The following is an 11,901-nucleotide window of genomic DNA, read 5'->3' on the forward strand; positions in this document are numbered from 1 at the left end:
AACCTTAAACCTGTTTACCTTAAAAAGAAAAAAAAAAAACAAAAAAAACCCTGCTTACCTTTATTCCTTCCTGTGAAAACCATAATAAAGGCTCTTGCCCATATTTTCCCCTCAATTCCTCCACTTCCTCATCAACCCTTCTGCTTCCCCACATGGCCCCGTTTGGCACAATGTACCCCTTTGGGGACTGTGAACAACAGTCTTTTCAATGGCAATCACCTCCTCCTGTGCTGGCCTCATTATACTTGAATAATAATAAAATCTACATCATAAAACTTCCCTGGTGGCTCAGGGTAAAGAAATATATCTGCAGTGCAGGAGATGCTGGAGACAGAAGGAGATATGGGTTCAATCCCTGAGTAGGGAAGATCCCGTGGAGGAAGGCATGGCAACCTACTTCAGTATTCTTGTCAGAAGAATCCCATGGACAGAGGAACCTAGCAGGCTACAGTCCATGGGGTCGCAAAGAGTTGGACATAACTGAAGTGACTGAGCACCCACGCACATCTTAAAACAGATACTAAAGTTGACAATGACTAAGATGATGGGTGAAACATTGTGACCATGTAAGGGGAACAGTCAGGTTGCAAGATGTAACTGACAGTAGTAGTCAGTAGAACCTGTCAAGATACCTGAGACAGTATCTGAGAAGGACATGACTCTTCTATAAGGTAACTGCCTTGATATCCCTGGGATGCCAGGCTGGCGTGAACTTGGGAACCCAAGAAGGGGGGATCAAGGTTGTCTGAGGCTCCAAGGCAGGGATTTGGTTACAAATCATTCCCATTCTATTAGCTGGTTCAGAGTAGAACTGGACACAAGATGAGGGTGTAAAGGTCTGAATTATTGGTCCAGGAGCCTCAAATTGCCCAGGAATGAAATTTGCCCTGGAGTGTAAGGTGAACTTGCAGCTGAGAGAGAGGGGTGAAATATAAAGCAGAGCAGGGAGCTGGACAGTGCTGCTGGAGACCTTTCCTTTTTTTATTTCACAAGTTTCCAGCCTTTTTTGAAGAACTCTTAGGAGCTGGGGGACTTAAGTTCTGGTTGATGGGTCTGACCCCATTCAGAATCAGAGAACTTCTATTTGAGACACTTAATGGTAACAGCAAAGCTTGGTGGGGAAAGTGTGGTAGTGGCAAGTGCAGACAAAGAGCTAGAAAGAGCAAAACTGCTGAGCACTCAAATTGTCTGAGGGAGTCTCTGTGCCATTAACTATAGCCAGGAGCTACCCAAATTCCTGCTGATGTCACCACCAGAAATAAAATCTGACTCCTCCACACTGTTACCTTCACTAACAAAATGTTGTGTCTGTCTTGTGTGCTGAGGGCATGACCAAGAGCTGGGATGAGGGTGCTGCTGGCTGGGTGGGCCGCCAGAAGGGCAGAGCTGGGAGGCAGGGGCTTGGCAGAAGCCAAGGGCTGGGTCACCAACAGGCTCAAACAGGATCTGGGTGAGCTATGGGCATAAAGAGGCATTAGATTAGTAAACCATCAGAGGGAAGCTGGGTTCTCTGGTTTACAAAAAGATTCTGAACCAGGGGAGTAGATAAGGCAGAAATGAAGGCTGGAGGACTAGAGACAGCACCAGGAAATTTCCAAATTTCGGGCATAGCTCTCCTTGGGTTAAGTTTTTTCTTTTTTAAAAAGAAACTGGATTAAGTTGAGTTAATCAGGGATGGATCAGGTTTTTTAATTGAAATTTAATTTGAAAATTAATTAATTTTTACAGACAGCTGCACCCACAGGATGGTCTTTCTAGGCCTTCAGGGAACCAGACCTCTCAGGGAAGTGCAGTGCTCGCCTGCATCCTCCCTTCCCCAGAGGCCCAGGACAGATGGCAGACTGGGCATTTATGCCTTTAGCCTTTAGCAGAGGGCATTCATTTGTGCATCAGGGATCAACTTTGGATTTTTCCTCAGGAGCCAGCCTCCTACCTCTGGGGAAAGGAATGAGGGGTGGAATTATATATAACATAGAAAGTAGCGTAAAGATATGGAATAAGCCAGTCACAATTCCGCTTTTCAAAGACAGTCACCTGTCTTCTGCATCTGTGAAATAGACACAATTACTATGCTGGATTGTTGCATGAAATGAGGGAGAAGCTATTTAACATTTAAGCACTTTAAAATTGGAATCATATTGTATATATATATATTTTTTTCCTCACATTTTTCCTTAACAAATATTATGACTATTCTCTTTCTCTCTTTTTTTAAGCCCCACCGTATGGCTTGCAGTATCTTAGCTCCCTGACCAGGATGGAACCCAGGCCCCTGCAGTAGAAGCACAGATTCTTAACCACTGCACTGCTAGGGAAGTCGTTACAACTGTTTTCATGGTTACAAATATACTGTGTGTGCACGTGTTCCAATACAATTACCTACAAAGCAGATGATGCATCAGATTTTGTTGGGGGACAGCTGGCTGACTCTGGGTGTAGGGAGTCCAATGCCTGGCCTGCCCCGGTACAGAACAAGAGGTAGCCATTGATAATGTCACAATTGACAGTGAAAATGAAGATGTTCTGCTCCGGGATTCAGAGGTTAATCGGTCACATTTCTATTTAGAGGAAACTCAGCATCTATGACAGATAGGGTGCTGGAGGATAAGCTGGCACGAGATGAGATCTAAACACTCTGCCTTTTGTTTAAATCTGTTTAAACCCCAGTTAGTCTGGGGTTCTCTGAGTCCATATTTATACCTAACACGGTGGCATGAATTCTGTTAGAGAGGAAAGCTAAGACCTTATCTGGAAGTGAAATTCCAGGAAGCCCCAGAAAAGATGGGTGATTTTTGTTCTCTGTGGCCCTGCCTTTCACCATAATTTTGGAAGTATATCTGGGCCCTGTCTCTGGGGGTAGATTGGTGCAGGTCAGAGCCAAAGACTTGACAAAAATACTTTTTTAAACTGTCACTTTGAATGATTGCTTTATATTCTATCACATGATCAAAACATAATTTATTTATCCCTTTTCATTATGCTGAGTATTTAAATTGCTTCTAAAGTACTTAAAGTACTTTAATTACTAAAGTGTTAAAGTACTATAAAGCAGTGGTCCCCAACTGCTTTTGGGCACCAGGGACCAGTTTCATGGAAGACAGTTTTTCCATGGACCAGGTCAGGGGGATGGTTTTGGGGTGATTCAAGCTCATTACATTTATTGTGCATTTTATTTCTATTATTATTATTATTACATCAGCTCCACCTCAGATCATGAGGCATTAGACCCCAGAGATTGGGGACCCCTGCTATAAAGAACATGTTGTTACATAAATCATTCTCTTAAATTTGACCTATTCTATGAGTATTAGATGGGAAGAAAGCTATTTTAACATTTTGATGTGTTCCCTTCTAGTCTTTTTATTTGGCATTTAAAAATGATTAGAATCACTCTGTATATATAATTTTATTCCACCTTTTTTCTTAGTAATATATTGTGACTGTTCTCATGGTTAGGTTTTGTTTATAGATATGATTAGGTCAGCATCTGAAAGCCTGCTGCTGCTACTGCTGCTAAGTCGCCTCAATTGTGTCCGACTCTGTGCAACCCCATAGATGGCAGCACACTGGCTCCCCTGTCCCTGGGATTCTCCAGGCAAGAACACTGGGGTGGGCTGCCATTTCCTTCTCCAATGCATGAAAGTGAAAAGTGAAAGTGAAGTCACTCAGTCGTGTGCGACTCTTAGCAACCCCATGGACTGCAGCCCACCAGGCTCCTCCGTCCATGGGATTTTCCAGGCACGAGTACTGGAGTGGGGTGCCATTGCCTTCTCCGATCTGAAAGCCTAAGGCTCTTGAAAAAAAGTGAAAGTGTTAGTCACTCAGTCGTGTCCAACTGTTTGCAACCCTACAGACTGAAACCCGCCAGGCTCTTCTGTCCATGGGATTCTCCAGGCAAGAATACCGGAGTGGGTCACCATGCCCTTCTCCAGGGGATCTTTCCAACCCAGGGATCAAACCCTCGTCTCTTAGGTCTCCTGCACTGGCAGGTAGGTTCTTTACTACTAGCACCACCTCGGAAGCCCTTAATGAATGGCAGTCCTTCTCTGTTGTTTTTCTGTCACTCAGTGACTGAACTGGGCCTGGCGTTTCCATCTCAGATGAGGCACTGCAATCATCACTTTCATAACTGGGGTGTGTAGGGGAAGGAAGCTACAGTCTCTCCAGGCCTTTTGATGTTTTGTTTCTTATTACGATATGCTGGATCTTTGATCTTCATTGCGGCACGCAGGATCGTTTTTGTTGCAACATGCAGGCTCTTTAGTTTTGGCGTGCAAGATCTTTAGTTGTGTCATGTGGGCTCTAGTTCCCTGACCAGAGATTGAACCTGGGCCCCCTGCATTGGGAGGATGGAGTCTTAGCCACTGGACCACCAGGGACGTCCAGTGATTCTTAAATTATATGGTGCCTTAGAATCACAAATACTTATGGGCCCAATACTTAGGATTTCTGATTTTATAGGTCTGGAAACTTGCATTTCTAAGAAGTTCTCAGTTGATCCTGCTGCTGCTGGTCTGGAAACACATTTTGAGAATTTCAGGCCTACAACTTTTACTACTCTTCCCGTCCTTTTAACTGACTCCTCTCATCCTTCAGGTCTCAGTTTTGATTTTATTACCTCTAAAAAGTCTTTCCTAAACCTGAAGTCTAAATTAGGCATCCACCCTTTACACTTTCAAAGCCCCCTGGACTTGCTTGTGCATAGAACTGATCACAGTGTCTTATCCCCCATTAGACTGCAACTTATTTAGAAAAGTGACCATGTCTGTCCTGTTCATGGCTGTATCTTCAACAACTTGCTTAGTGCCTGATACATAGTAGGTGCTCAGTAAATGTTTGTAGACTGAATGAGTGAGCCACATCCTGGGTAGTTGGAACCAGAGCCTAGGGACTCATGAGGGTGGAGCAAGTAAAGAAGTAAGTTCTAATGGCCATTGGCCAGGCACGTCTAGGAATTCAGAGCTAAGGAAATAAGCAGAAAAATGTAGGAGCTATATGTTCAGGAACTGGACTTGAGGAGCTTGGTCCACCCTCTGGGTTTTGAGAGCAGAGCAGAACCTACTATCATAGAAAATAAACAGGGACTTCAGCTTCAATTTCTGACTAAGATGCTTGATCCATGGATGAACCTGGAGGGCATTATGTTGTGTGAAATAGCTCAGACAGAGAAAGACCTAAACTCCTTCTGGGGTCTTTGCTGAATGACCAAGGTGCTTAGTGAGGTTTCCAAACTCTGCCTGATCAGACTCAAATGTGTCCCAGATCTAGGTGAGCACTGGGAATTTTCCAACTTGCAACTTTAACCACTGATAATTTCCCAGGATTGTTTGTGAAGATTAAATCAAATAATTCACATGAAGAATATTGCAGGGGATTGTTATCAGGAAAAGGGCTTCTAGGATGCTGGCAATGTATTTTTTTGAATCTGGGTGGTACTTACATGTGTGTTCACTTTGTAACTATTTGTTAAACTGAACATATTCTGTGTATATGTTATACATCTCAATAAACATTAAAAGAAAGAATATAACATAGTGCAGACATATAGTAGGTGCTTAATAAATGGCAGTCAACTTGATTAAATGAGATAAGATATGTAAAAGGCCTGGCACAAATTCAGTGCACCATGGGTTCAGGATCATTTCCTGTAAGTAAATTTTTATGCAAGTATGTGTGTGCTCAGTCGCTTCGTTCATGTCCGACTCTTTGCGATGCCACAGACAGTAAGCCCACTAGCCTCCTCTGTCCATGGAATTTCCCGGCAAGAATACTGGGATGTGTTGCCATGCCCTCCTCCAAGGGATCTTCCTCACCCAGGGATCAAACCCGTGCCTCCTGCATCTCCTGCATTGCAGGCAGATTCTTCATCTGCTGAGCCATCAGGGAAGCTCCTTGTGAAGGTATAACCTACAAAACAAAAACAAAAGAACAGCAACCCAAATACACAAAGTATAAGCACACAGTTCAGTGAATTTTTCTTAATGCAAACACACCGAAGTAACCAATAACCATGTCAAGAAATATAACTGAATGATTCTTAATATAAAAGGGTATGAAATGAGATTTTTCTGATGTCTCAGATTTTTGGCCAAATGCTCAAAGCCAATAATAAATACCTCTCCCCCTTCTAAAGAACATTGTCAGACATACTTTCAGGATCTCCTAAAATATTACAGGAAAAATAATCAGACTTGTGGACACAACGAAGGAAGGAGATGGTGGGACGAATTGAGAGAGTATCATTGAAACTATACATTACCATACATAAAATAGTGAGAATTTGCTGTAAAACACCAGGAGCTCAACCCTGTGCTCTGTAACAACCTAGAGAGGTGGAATGGACAGAGGTGAGAGGGAGGTCCAAGTAGGAGGGGATATATGTTTACATGCGGCCGATCCATGGTGTTGGATGGCAGAAACCAACATAACATTGTAAAACAATTATCCTCCAATTAAAAGAAAAGAGGACAGAGCTGGTCCTGAGACTAGCAGCCTCTGCCACCCACCTCCAGCCTCACAGGGGAGTAGGATTTTAAAGGGGGCTCATTTCAGAATCTGCCTTGTAGGGAGTGATGTGGTTAATTAAGTAATGGACTGACAAGGAATTACTGCCCCTGTGCTTCTGTAGAACCAGAGCATAGGGTTAAGAGAGTTTGAGGGAAGCCTTACATACAGACTCTGAAATTTGAGGTGGAAGGTGGGAATGAGGTTAGGCGCTGGTGTTTGCTTTTGATCTGGGGAATTCTGAAAGTAGAAAGTGGACTGGAGAAGACTATGATGTATTGTTCAAGAGAGGGCAATAGTTTAGTGGAGCATGAATGGTGATTTCCCTGGCCAAATGGATGCTGCAGTGGGTAGTGGGCTTTCAGTTGCCTGGGTGAGGTCCTGTCCCGGAGGACTGTCTTCCAGGATTCCAGGAGCATGAGGAAGTGGTGGTTATCTCTGGAGGTCAGGAGATGCAAGGGTGGATTGCATTAAATTAGTCAGAGGGTACAGGACATCACCCACATCAGGGAACCATGCACAACAAAGATACCATGATGGCCTCTGACAAACCCACAAATGCTTCCTCTCTGAAGACCTAGTATGTGACCCTCAGCCAAGTTAGTCAAGAGAAACCGCAAACTGCACCCGCCTGAGTTAAAAAACCATTCCCTGCCCCTAACCAATCCTGGATGAGCCAGAAGATGAGGTGAAACAAGAGAGTGAAATTGCAGACCACACATGTCTTCTTATCTAGTGTTGATCTCCTAGCCACAGGTCAAGCCTGAGGGGTGGAGAGCAGTGCAGAACTGGATGTGAGTTTGTTCTTTTTTTCCTTACCATGGACTGGATTTTTTTTTTTAAGTCTCCAGCTGAGGTTATTCCTATAACCACAAGAGCCTGAAAAACTAAGATGTTCCTGAGATCCTGCCCAGGGACTAAAAAAAGAGATCCGGCGAGGCATGTTAAAGGACCGTGTTAGGAGACAAAGCCATTTCCTGTTTGTACCTTTTGACTTGAGTCCTGTGTGTGTGTGTGCATCAGCTGGGCTATGACAGAGTGTGGAGAATTTCTCCTCCACTATTAAAGTACACTTTTCTAGAGATTAGAATTCACTAAGTCCTGTCTCTCACCTGTGGACAGTTCCAGGTAAATACAGGTAGGTTCTCGCTCTCCTCTTTCATTATCAATCTGTATGTGAAGGTTTTCCAGATGATTCTCAGATCATTTAAAAATGTACAGTCCCGAGAATCCGGTAGGAACCTGAAACGTCTTGAAGTTGTCCGAAGATTCTTCAATCACTATGTCAAGCGACACAGATATTTCTCTTTCTTCATATGATGAAGATGAGGGATCTAAACTTATCCGAAAAGCTAGAGAGGCACCATTTGTCCCCATTGGAATGGCAGGTTTTGCAGCAATTGTCGCATATGGATTATATAGATTGAAGAGCAGGGGAAATACTAAAATGTCTGTTCACCTGATCCACATGCGTGTGGCAGCCCAAGGCTTTGTTGTGGGAGCAATGACTCTTGGTATGGGCTATTCCCTGTATCAAAAATTTTGGGGAAAACCTAAACCTTAGAGGAGGAGATGCTGTCTTGGCCTTGTTGGTGGTGCTTGCTTTAGTTAGACATCTCATATTGAGGTTATATGTTTATGTGGAAAATAAATTGTTTGGGTGAGACAAGAACATGGTAATTTGAATACTGGCTTCCTTTCTTGCAGGCGTGATTTGCCTGGTGACCAAGTTATTGGTGACTAGTTCACTAGCTAGGTCATTCAGGGGAGTCAGATCAGCACAAAAGAAACATGTCACTTTTAAATACACTTGATAGTGGTACCTGTCCACCTTCTTAAACCCTTCTGTTGAAATTAGTTCTAAAGAAGACAACATGCCAATCCTGAAAATGCTCCCAGTTGCTGCAGAATATCGTATGCTTTTGATGTAATGTAGGAATCCTATTTACCCAAGTCAGTTTAACTTTCTGACTGCCTTGTGGACTGAGTACGGTTTTAAGGGCTGGTTGGCTCTTGAGGAACCCTTTCAGAACAGTGCATGGAATACAACATTATAAACCTCCCTGCAAGTCTGTGTGTGTTTTTACATCAAACCTAAAATGCTGGTAACAGAGCCACTTTGAAGTAGTATTTATTTTAGAATCATAGTTATAAACATGAGAGTAACTTAAATTGTAGATCCCTTTTAGCTCTTTTGTAATTGCAGAATTATATTTTGCTGCTGTTATATTAGAATAATTTTAAATTATTTTGAAATATGTATTTTAAGTGCTAATGCAAAGGTAAATGAAAAACACTTTATAAATGTGTGCAGTATGTTTATTTCCTCCAAAAGAATCATCAACTAAATAAAATGCCTATAATGGAAGTCATTGATGAGCAAGCTGGTTTGGTCAGACATTATACAAACTTTGGTATATCACAGAATGCTTTGTTGTACTTGTGAAATTCTCTTGTCTAACCTGAATTTACATTCCATGGTGATAACATGGTAAATGTAGTGTTATTAAAGTAAATGAACACATCAAAAAAAAAAAAAATGTACAGTCCCTCCACCATCAGTTACATTTTAAATTCATGCCTTCCATGTATCAAAGGCATTCTGGGCCCCTTCACAGAAATTGGAGTCAGACAGACCTGTTTGTCTGTCTGCTATTATTAATTGCAGAGCCCTTCTCTGAGCCTTAATTTCCCTATCTGTAAATATGTACCTAAGATACAGACTATTAAACAGTTAAATGCAAATATATAATAAGATAAAACACCCAGAACAGCACCTGACACATAGCAGGTGCTCAATAGATGGTTAAAATGATTAATATTGTTTTGTATAGTATCCCAGCAAACTAAAATATATTAGTTTGATTAAATATTTTCTGTAGCTGTAGGTTTTTTATAATGTTTAAATTTTCTAAGGTTTGTTGTCTAAACTATTCAAAACAGTGCTAGCAAAAAAGCTTTGGCCCTGAATGCAAATTTCCTTGGTGCTATATTCCTAGAAGGGAAATGATTAGGTCAAATGTGTAAACAGTTGTATAATAGTTGGTATTGAGAAAAACTGGACCAAATTGAAATGCAAATTTAACATCCGGGTGTATCTATTTCCAAAATCTTGGAAATAGTGATACTTTAAAAATATTTACATTTGTCATGGGTGCTGAGACCTTCTCTTTTATGTAAGGCTCCAAATTTCAGACTTTTTTAAAGTGTTTTCAATCCCCTTTGCCTAGTATATTTTTTCCCAGTCTGCATCATTTGTAGTTGGCTCTTTTTCCATTTCATTGCACTGAAATATATATTTTATATATAAAAATTTACATCTTATACAAAAAGCTTTCAACATGTTTGGTTCTTTAATACATCAGCAGCTTAAAATAGGGAACAGTAGGTGTTAAACACTTAATATTAATTCATTTACCAATATTAAATGTTCCATAAGTGTTACTTGTTTCGTGTATAGTAGGTGCTTCGGGTTTGGTATCATGAATCTATATCTGGGTATTTTGGGTCTTTTCCAGTGAGTCAGTTCTTCACATCAGGTGGCCCAAGTACTGGAGTTTTAGCTTCGGCATCAGTCCTTCCAATGGGTGTTCAGGACTAATTGCCTTTAGGATGACAACCTCTGTGTTGCCAAATCCAAGTGAGCACCTCATTAAACATCTCAGAAGCACTGAGGAACCAAGACTCTGTGGACCAGAAACTTATTTTTCATGGCTTCCATGATACTAGTTTTCTGCTTTTTTTCCTACCTCACTGGCTATTCCTTCTGTCCTGTGCTCAATCTTCTTCCTCTATAAGATCTTCAAGCATTAGAATGCCTGAGCCTCACTCAATTATTCACTTTTCTATATAGTTTTTACCTAAGTGCTCTCTCAGTTCAGTTGCTCAGTCGTATCCGACTCTTTGTGACCCCATGGACTGCAGCACGCCAGGCCTTCCTGTCTATCACCAACTCCCAGAGTTTACACAAACTCATGTCCACCAAGTCGGTGATCTCATCCTCTGTTGTCCCCTTCTCCTCCCGCATTCAATCTTTCCCAGCATCAGGGTCTTTTCAAATGAGTGAGTTCTTCGCATCAGGTGGCCAAAGTATTGTGGAGTTTCGGCTTCAACATCAGTGCTTCCAATGAGCACCCAGGACTGATCTCCTTTAGGATGGACTGGTTGGATCTCCTTGCAGTCCAAGGGACTCTCAAGAGTCTTCTCCAACACCACAGTTCAAAAGCATCAACTCTGCGCTCAGCTTTCTTTATAGTCCAACACTCACATCCATACATGACTACTGGAAAAACCACAGCCTTGACTAGATGGACCTTTGTTGGCAAAGCAATATCTCTGCTTTTTAATATGCTGTCTATGTTGATCATAACTTTTCTTCCAGAGCAAGCATCTTTTAATTTCATGGCTGCACATTAAAAAGAATTCATTTGAATTAGTTCTGATGAGATGGATGAAACTGGAGTCCATTATACAGAGTGAAGTAAGCGAGAAAGATAAAGACCAATACAGTATACTAACACATATATATGCAAAACAGAAAAAGAGACACAGATGTACATAACAGACTTTTAGACTCTGTGGGAGGAGGCGAGGGTGGGATGTTCAGAGAGAACAGCATTGAAACAAGTATACTATCAAGGGTGAAACAGATCACCAGCCCAGGTGGGATGCATGAGATAAGTGCTCAGGGCTGGTGTGCTGGGAAGACCAAGAGGGATGGGATGGAGAGGTGGGAGGGGGGATTGGGATGGGCAAACATATAAATCCATGGCTGATTCATATCAATGTATGGCAAAAACCACTACAATATTGTAAAGTAATTAGCCTCCAACTAATAAAAATAAACAGAAAATAAAAAATAAAAAATGAAAAGAAAAAAAAATAATTTCATGGCTGAAGTCACCATCTGCAGGGACTGTGGAGCCCCCCAAGTCACTGTTTCCATTGTTTCCCCACCTATTTGCCATGTAGTGATTGGACCAGATGCCATTATCTTAGTTTTCTGAATGCTGAACTTGAAGCCAACTTTTTCACTCTCCTCTTTTGCTTTCATCAACAGGCTCTTTAGTTCTTCACTTTCTGCCATAAGGGTGGTGTCATCTGCATATCTGAGGTTATTGATATTTCTCCCAGCAATCTTGATTCCAGCTTGTGCTTCATCTAGCCTGGCATTCTACATGATGTACCCTGCATATAAGTTAAATAAGCAGGGTGACAATATACAGCCTTGACGTACTTCTTTCCCAATTTGGAACCAATCTCTTGCTCCATGTCCGGTTCTAACTGTTGTTTCTTGACCTGCATACAGATTTCTTAGAGGGCAGGTCAGGTGGTCTGGTATTCCCATCTCTTTAAGAATTTTCCACAGTTTCTTGTGATCCCCACAGTCAAAGGCTT

At 41.8% G+C, this 11,901-nt stretch overlaps 1 pseudogene; it reads left to right on the top strand.

Annotated features, from left to right (window-relative positions):
* The first annotated feature begins 7,736 nt into the window (after window positions 1-7,736).
* LOC136173220 (HIG1 domain family member 1A, mitochondrial pseudogene) lies at window positions 7,737-9,044 on the top strand (annotated as a pseudogene).
* Window positions 9,045-11,901: the final 2,857 nt, after the last annotated feature.

Source organism: Muntiacus reevesi, chromosome 8 (assembly GCF_963930625.1).
Source record: "Muntiacus reevesi chromosome 8, mMunRee1.1, whole genome shotgun sequence".
Taxonomy (NCBI): domain Eukaryota; kingdom Metazoa; phylum Chordata; class Mammalia; order Artiodactyla; family Cervidae; genus Muntiacus; species Muntiacus reevesi.